Raw genomic sequence first — 9,120 nt, 5'->3', positions numbered from 1 at the left:
TTTAAGCAGGACTACTATGTTGCTAACTTTACCCATTAAGAAAATGAGGGTGCTTCTATTTGTTAGTGTATGTTTCATCAACTAATCCCACTATTACAGTAATCTCACTCTCTCAATATATGTGCCAACAGGGATGCTCAATTTTGGTGGAACTGCACAAAAACTTTGGGTGCTTCATTGCCTCGACAGCTTCCGTCCTTTCCTGTCAGTCGCTAATATCGGCTTGCTTTCTTCCTTTGCTGTCAGTCGCTTCGCTTATCTCGGCTTCCAGTCAAAGGAAATAGTAATTGATATGCTACCTCACACAGGTTGGTACTGGTCTTTATCCTGATTATTGTGCTTGTCATGTATTGGTAATTTGGTATTGTGCTACTGTTTGCCGATTTTATAAAGGAGTAACTTGGAGCCTGAACTCGCAGGCAAATTATTGCGTTGGGTGATTTCAGTAGAACTGCACAAAATGATCAGATGGACAGATACTTATGCTGCTTCCATGTACTCCAGAGTTCACTCAGACAAGCATCGATGTTGACAAGAAGTGCCTATATTCATTCGAGTATCAACCGGCATCAACCAGTTGTCAAACTCCCGAGTATTAGGAGAGTGAACGCCAAAAATATTGCTTGGCCCATAGCCGAGAAGAACAAAATCTAGTCTTTGGTCCCAACTTGTGCCTTTTGGTTATCGGCAGATATGGTAGCAAACTGTATGGCATGCAGTCTAAAGATTCCAGACAAGTTGGTTGACGCGTATATTCATTTGGCACTTAATCAGTCTACACGCCAGGGATGCTCTATTTCAGTTGAACTGCACAAAAAATTTGGGTGGTTCATTTTCTCAACCGCCTCCTTTCTCGTCTGCAATGTAGAATTGGCGAGCTATAGGACCAAGATGAGCCAGTAAACTAGTTGGATAAAAGTAGTGGCCAAGTTGCTCAAACCTCGCTCGGCACGAGGCCACTATTTGAGGATAAACCTGCAAGCAAAGTTGAGATTGTTTGTGCTGCCTCTTATGTACTCGAAAGTTTACTCGTACAAGAACTAATTTTAGCAAGAAGTACCTCCGACTGAACACCATTTACCTGTTTGTACCCTAGGTAACTAAAGTTCGTCCATGGATCATATTGGCTGTGATCTCAATCATTTGGATGCATAAACGTACTAAACATGTGTATATCTGAATCTTTTTGTGAATTATGTATGAATATTGTCGTGTGATCTATCAATCATTTGGATGCATAGATATGTTGAGCTTGTGTATATATGAATCTTTTGAGTTGTTGATAGTGAATGTTGGCTATGAATATGAACGTGTCCTGTGAACCTGAGTTTGATACGAATGTTTACCTTTTCTATTGTATTTGTGTGTGAACTTGCTAGTATGCCTACTGTGGGGTATGTGACGTGTGGGTGTCAATGGCACCTGCTTTGTTAGGGTAGCAACGGCGCATCAGCTCTTTTTAATCTTTTTATTACTCTGTCTTCCCCTCTCCCCCGCTCAACCCCTGCCGTAATGTTTTCGGCCTCAAAACAAACATAGTACTGCGTTGTTTTTGGGGCTTGATGAAAAATCGAGTGCTTGTTTCTGTAGGTTGGCCCGCCCAGCAAATGGGCTGCTGATCCACCACGGTGGACTGGGAAGCTAAAAATACAAGTTGTATGGTGCAGAGGCAAGTAAAAAAACGCTATCGAGAGCCATCCACTGAAGAAAAAAAATCGCTCCTGATGTGCTTCTTCAGTCGTGCCGCCGGCCCCCTCTTTAATCCAGTTTGCTCGAGGATCTGGTATCATTTCTTTCCAGAGGTCGAACAAGTATCAGCTAGGCCTACGTTTTGTATTTTAACATGCGTAGCCCACGACATACGGAGACAGTGGTTTGAACTTATATTTTGAGGTCCGTACCGGCCTATGGGCTTTTTCTTAAAGATCGGCAGCCCAATGTATTTTCTAATAAAACGCAGGTCTCTGTTCTATTTATCTATATATAATGTTGTGTCCAATTTATGTTTTCCCTTCTAACCACATTATATATATTTATATTATTACTATTATCGTATATTTTATAGAGACTTATCTATACATTATAAAAACATCCCACATTTTATTAACTTATAAGAGTAAATGTTTAACGGAACTTGGCAAGGAAAATCCTGGTTGTTTTTGACTCACAAGCAAGGAAAATCCTGGTGATTGCGTAAAAAAGCTTGCGAAGATTTTAAGGACCAGTTTAATAATAACGTGATCATTTTTATTTTGAGCAATAACTCGCTAATTTGTTAATTATATATATAAAAAATGTGCCTCTCCGGTTTATTCTTTGATATTAATTGCTCCTTCTAACATAACATTATGTATATAACAAGCCCGGCTAATTCGTGTATTTCAAGGAAGTGTAAATGGGATGGGATTTCTTAGAAAATATAAATGGGCCTAATTGACGCGAAATAATTTGTTCACCTAGCCCTGCAAATGGACTGTACATTCTAGAAAACATGGGTTAAATATATGCGACATTTTTGCAGGCTGGCATGTGGGCCAATAGGTCGAAGCCTACGCAGGGCGTTGTCAACTTGGTCAACAAATGATTGTGACATCCACAACCATTGGATTTATATCCAACGACTGGCATGCACCTTCAATCTCTCGTCTTCTTCCTCCAGCGTCGCCGGGACCGCCTGGTCCGGCCTCCGGCGGCTAGCGGCTCTGCTTAGCACGCATCGCTGCGAAGCGCTACCCCACCGCCGGCTAGGCTATCCCTCCACCCCTCGACACATACTGTTATTCTCCACAGATTGCAGCCCCACACCGCAATAGAACGAGTTATAACCCTTCTCCTCCTCTCAATCTGCGACTCCACTACCGCGTCTTCCCATATCCGAGTCATTCCCGTCCGGGGCCTCGCCGTCGTCCACCGCCTCGCTGTGGTCGGTCCGGCATGGTCAACAAACGAGAGTCATCGAAAGAGGATTGTACGTGGAGAGCCTGACGGCTGGGACCCATGAGGTCCATGCTCGCACGCAAGGAAAGTTTCTCCTTATTAAGCTAAAAAATGTTTCCTCTACCTGATAGCTGGGACCCACCGACTGTATCTTCGAACGGAAGGAAGTGCCTCCTTGTTTTGCAAGAAAAAATATTCATCTCATTGACAGCTGGGACCTGTCAGATTTGGTGGCTGACTTGTGGGCCTACTAAGCGGACGTGTACGCACGGCTTTGTCAACCTAATCAACAAATGATTCTAGCAGCTGGACCGTTGGGTGTTAATCCAACAACCGTGCTCCTTTTTCAACCTCTGTTCTTGCTCCTGTCTCCTGTGGGCGGCACCGCGGCTATGCTGCTGCACACCCGAACTAGTCAAGTTTCCCACTCCTCTCCATCTGTGAATCCACTGCCCCGTCTTCCCCATCTCCAGGTCATTCCAGTCTGGGGCCTCGCCGTCGTCCATCGGCCTTGGTGCGCTCGGCACGGTGTGGTCAACGTGGTCAACAACCAAGAGTCATCGGAAGATGACTGTACATGAGAGGCTGACAGTGGGGATGCACCACGCCCATGGACGCATGCATGCAACAGAACACGACGTGGTTAACATGGTCAAGGAACGACTTCCATCGGAAGTATATTGTACGTGGAGAGCTGACAGATGGGTCCACGGCCACGGCGTCGTCCCCTTCCTAGGCCTCGGCATCGTCCACCGCCGTGGTGCTCTCGGCGCGGCATGGTCAATGTGGTCAACGACCGACTTCCATCGGAAGAGTACTGTACGTGGAGAGGCTGACAGCTGGGTCCACGGTAGCCGCAAGGAAGTGCCTCCTTATTACGTACAAAATAATTATTCCTCCACCTGACAGTAGGGACCCAACGGACGAGCCACCGTAATTCTTAAAAAAAATGTTTCCCCCTGAATGCTGGGACCCACCGGCTGCACCTTCGCACGCAAGGAAGTGCGTCCGGGCAAAAAAAAAGATTTGCCCCCTGACTGTTGGGACCCACCAGCTACATGTTCGCACGCAAGGAAGTGCGTCCGGGCAAAAAAACGATTCGCCCCCCTAACTGCTGGGACCCACCAGCTACATCTTTGCACGCAAGGAAGTGCCTGACAGTCGGGACCCACCTGGTCGAAGCATACGTAGCGTTGTCATTCTGATCACGAACGTGTACGTACATACTGGTGGATGTAGAGGCACCCACGTGTCGTAGTAGAGGCGCACACATGTCATAGTAGAGGCACGCACGTAGCATGTACACGTACGTACAACGGCCAGGGTGCAAGAAAGAAAATACGTCCACGCACGTACATACGGGCGGGGTCTCGAACGCCTACTCGTGCATACGTACAACTAGGGCTCGTGTACATGGCTGGGTCGGAACGGATAAACCGCGTCATCGTCTCCCTATAAAAGAAAAATATTTGGATGGTGAATTCACAAGCCAAGGACAACTGAAGTTGCTTATATGACATACCAGGTATGAGTGTGATTGATGTATACATGGATTTTAAATTTCTATATTTTCGAGCTCATCCATGATAGGATCTATAGTCTTCCATTTATGTTTTATACGGATCACCAGAATCAACATATGCCACAGGAACTCCATGGCACTAAAACATAGCATGACTTGCAAGTTTCATGTTCCCTCAGATATAATATTTCATTCAGCGCGCATCAACTGAAAAGGATAAATTCTATATAAAGTCCAGAAAAAATAAAACAGCAAAGTAGGAGTAATCGAAGTTATATTTGTATCAACAGTAAGCCATTTTTGCTTGACTGCTATCATACTAATTCAGGATGCATTCTCAAGGGAGCAAAAAGAAAGCAAACTAATTTTCCGAGTACATTACAAACACACTGGAATAAGAAAATCTAAATGAGGCATCATACTGTCAGGAGCCGAGCAATGGTAACCTCATGGTGAAAATACTACATACACAACCATGTCTTCCCAAACTCATCTAATACTTCCTTCAATTATTGCTCTGCAATGTTCCAGATCTCAATGTCTGGTGACTTAATAAATAAACACTGGCCCCACCAATGAACTGGTCCACTGGTCATACATGTCTAAAAAACAAGGTAAAACATACGATCAATATCTAACGGCTGGGGGACAAGAGGTGGGAAATTCACCGTGATAGAACACCCAGAAAGGGGCCAATCTGGGGAGCTCCATGGAGGCAAGTTGGCTAGCCTCCTTATAGGTTAGGTTAGAATGCATCAATCATATGATTGCCTAGGCATGCATCCACAAATAACAAATTTCATCTTGTATGAGCTTAATCACATGTTGCTGCTAAGATGCAAGTGAACATATATAGTAAGCCATATGGGATGTTCTGATGATCCTTTTCAATAATAATCATATTATGCACTGCAACATCAATAGGCTAACCATGATATTTTGCAACAATTTGAGCATTTAATAATATTATGAAGGTACATGAAAGATGACCATCACAGTTCTTGCTCCAAGCTCACAAACCATACATATTTTAGCCATTGCATCCCTCTGATATTGTCTCGTAAGTACTTAAAACAACATCCTAGTAGGACTATTGCTTAGTTATATTCAGACCATTAATCTAAGACTTCAATTTGTGTGCACCTTATCATTATATTTATGCTCATGTTTGACCGATCCAATTAGAGCATTAAAGTTACAAAAGGGTTTTTCACCTATCAAAAAATTCAAACGCACATAGAAGGGAACTGGGCAAAGGTTCAAACTACCTTCACCAAGGACTGGCAAGGTACTGTAGCTTCCATACACACCAATATAGCGCAACTATATACATCCATACAAAATGTAAGCATCTCTCCTATGGACCTGGTCACCTGGGTACACAAAAAAGGACAACAACATTAACATTAGTTAACAGTAGCTAACACAAGCAGAGCATAACACACACAAAAGGGAAGTAAGAGCTAATCATTGGAAACAGAAACATAGAAGGGAACTGGGAGTAGGTTCAAATGAAATAGGCCAAAGCCATATGCAAGTGTAAATACTAAATACCATAGGCAGATGAAAGTGGAGTCATGTATTTAAAATTAACAAGGACGATGCATGACCACTTGCAACTGATCTGTGGTGCTTAATTTGCATATATCAATTAGTTCATCAAGGACGTAGGGGTGGAGATGGAGAAAGCAAGGAACCTAACAACATTTAGAAAACACATTTGCAACAATTTGAATAAAACCAACTAGGAGCTGCAAGGTTCGCCCCTCGGGGGATAATCGAGATTCACCATATGGCTAGGGCAATTAGTTCATCACTGAATTTGAAAGAAAAGAAATATGCCTAGCCAGTTTAAGAAAAATCAAAGATCAGTCCCATTAATGCTGCTGCTGTACACACACATTCCTACAGATTCTAGTTTCGGACAGATTCAGTACAATCCAGGTTTTAGTCAACATAAATTCAGATAAGCATCAAAGTTTAGTCCTAGTAACTCTACTGCTGCATACGTACATTCAGACAGATTTAGTACAAACAGGCTCCGCAATTCAGATACATACATTTTTGGTCTATGTAGGCTAGCATTTTTAATATAGAAAACAGAGTGCTTTCGTATGAAATGCATATGCACAACACTACATCCAACTATTCATATAAATTCATAGAACTTAATCTTCATTACATACACACATACAATATATGCATCACACCTTCTAGTAGCAATGTCACACAGAAATCATTATTGTCATTCTTCTGTACATAAGCACAAAATCATTACAGATTTTGAAATTATAATCTTCAGTGCATAAACAAAAAAGCCAGTACCTGCAGCAAACATGTTCATTTGCATCATCTTGTGGCCCTTCTTTATCATCAAGATAATATCCATACGCATATGTTCATTGCAGCACTTGTCTACATTCTATAACCTGCTTATTCCTTGGAGCTGAACTTTGAGCCTATTTACTCGAAGTTATATTGAGAGAGTTGCATTAAGTCAGTACAATGTAAAAAGAATATAAGAAATAGGACTGAGAGGCATATGAGTTATCTCAACGTCTTATCAAGAACTTTATATATATCCCTAACGAAAATTACAATGGATATCACCAGGAAGAAACATTTCAGCCTCTAACTGAACCATTCAGCCTCTTATTATTTTGAGCAAACAGGCTACAAAAAGTAAGTGCAGTCATGAATGTCACTTGTCATTTTTTTAAGTTGGTGAAACGTCCAGTATTCTAGGCAATCCACTGTGCAGACAAGATATCATTTATCAGCCTGCTTAAGTGAATTCAGTTGTGGGGTGTTCCTTGCGGTTCAAAGAAGTCATGCAAACATCCAATGAGCCTAGTTTCCCAAACCAACTTCTATGCGACAAATAAGTTAAGATAACCTTTTTAACATTTGGAAAAGGGACATATAGCTCAGGGGCACACCACAGATTCCTGCTCATTCAAATAAAGGGCTTTTGCTGGCTTGCTCTATTATAATGTGATAGATAGATCATTCACTAAGTGTTTCAAAAAAGAAGTTATTTTGCGGTCGAAAGAATAAAAAATTAAGCATAAACCTTTCTCGCCAAGTTCTGACGTGGTGAACTCCTTCCATAGACCCTATAGACAAAGATGAACACAAAGCACGGTCAGTCCAGGAAACATGCAGAGTCAGATTAAATGTGAGTAATCCAATCCGAACCAAGATCTCAGGCGATGACAAGCACTCACCTCGATCTTGTCGAGCTTGCCCTCATTCAGAACCTTGAAAATGGCGAACCCAGTGGGCGTCTCAAACAACACCAACATCTCCAACCAAACCGCAACTCAACCCACCTGGATCGCAAGCACAACCACACAACCAAATCAACTCAAAGACCCAAAAATTCATAAAACAAAGTAGGGTACCAGTGGCTGGGATGCTCCTTGTTCGTCCATGTACACCTACTTTGCTTAGATAACCAATTAGTAAAAGAAATAATAAATCCACATCAAAGTTACAATATAGACAGTACTGAAAAATCCATAAGTAGTAATAGAGGATTTCATATTAGCCATTACTAAACTGCATATCAACCATAGATTTTGTTCAACCATTAATTCTACAGCCTAGGTGTTGCTCCTGCTATTTTTTCACTCTTAATTCGCTTCATTTTTTGCAATCTCCCACATCAAGGCCATGAACAAGAATCGCAAGAGGAAAATCAGCCCCAAATCAGATAAGCTAATGGAGAAATCTGTCATTGTTTTGCCAACAGAATCAAATCAAACAAGAGAGGAAAGCTACATGAAAACAAACCACGCAACACTCTCTTCCTTGGCCCACCTCGTTTAGCTCCTGGCATCCGGTCATCGCTCCCATGCTCCCTTCCACCGTCGCCATTTTAGCCCCAAGGTCGATGGTAGGCAGAGGAGCCGCCGCTACCCCTCTCCCTAGGCGCCATCTCCTCCCCCATCCGGTGGTGCCTCCTCCTTGTTTCTTGGACTCACCGTTGTTCAAACGGGGAAGAGCGGGGTGGAGCCGATGCTGGCCTGGAGGCCACATGAGTCGCGATTAGAGATGAGATGAGAGCCCCACCAAACTTCCCCTACTGCTCCTTAAACCCCACGCCCTCACTACTCCCCTACCACCTGACTCCCGGACCTCCCCTACTCCTTCACCCCAGCAAGAAGACCCCGCCTCCCCAACCCTTGGTCGTGGGTGGAGAAGGGGTTGTGGGGTGAGCAGCTCCTCGGCATCGGACGAAGACGTTGGAGGTGGAATATGGCGGCGGCGGCGACTGACGGGAGAGGATGGAGAAGGAGAGGGGTGCTGCAATGTGGATCCAGGGGAACAGGGCTAGGGTTGGTGGAATGGTGGCCCATGTGAAACAACCCCCACGCGGGCCGCCAATCGCGCGACGTGCACGCGGCACAAAAACACAGGCTCGTCTCGCACCCCAAAACGGTTGACCCGGCCAATCGCGGGAGAGAACAAGCACACCAGTCATTACCCACCAAAAACTACAACGAGGTACAAAAGGGACGCACATCCAACGTATCAGAACAGTTTGGAGACCAGATTGGCCAGATCCAACGGCCAAAAGTGAAGAAAATTGGGGGAGCTCTCTGGAGAGGGGTCGGCTAGCCTCCTTATATGTTAGAAATAAGTCATTTTGACATTGA

The 9,120-nt window shown here is 43.7% G+C and overlaps 1 long non-coding RNA gene across 2 annotated transcripts; it reads right to left on the bottom strand.

Moving 5' to 3' along the window:
- Nucleotides 1-4,586: 4,586 nt before the first annotated feature.
- On the bottom strand, nucleotides 4,587-8,800 carry LOC123116108 (uncharacterized). 2 transcript variants are annotated; one of them, XR_006456941.1, is made up of 5 exons: nucleotides 8,282-8,800; nucleotides 7,687-7,791; nucleotides 7,533-7,575; nucleotides 6,785-6,918; nucleotides 4,587-5,832 (listed from the first exon to the last, which is right to left on the bottom strand). It is a non-coding gene; the product is annotated as an uncharacterized lncRNA (long non-coding RNA). The 2 variants fall into 2 exon arrangements; XR_006456940.1 differs by having other exon boundaries at nucleotides 7,687-8,800.
- Nucleotides 8,801-9,120: the final 320 nt, after the last annotated feature.

This window comes from Triticum aestivum, chromosome 5B (genome assembly GCF_018294505.1).
Source record: "Triticum aestivum cultivar Chinese Spring chromosome 5B, IWGSC CS RefSeq v2.1, whole genome shotgun sequence".
In the NCBI taxonomy this organism is placed as follows: Eukaryota; Viridiplantae; Streptophyta; class Magnoliopsida; order Poales; family Poaceae; genus Triticum; species Triticum aestivum.
The sequence above is the reverse complement of the archived record's forward strand: the minus strand, read 5'-3'. Positions and strand labels throughout refer to the sequence as shown.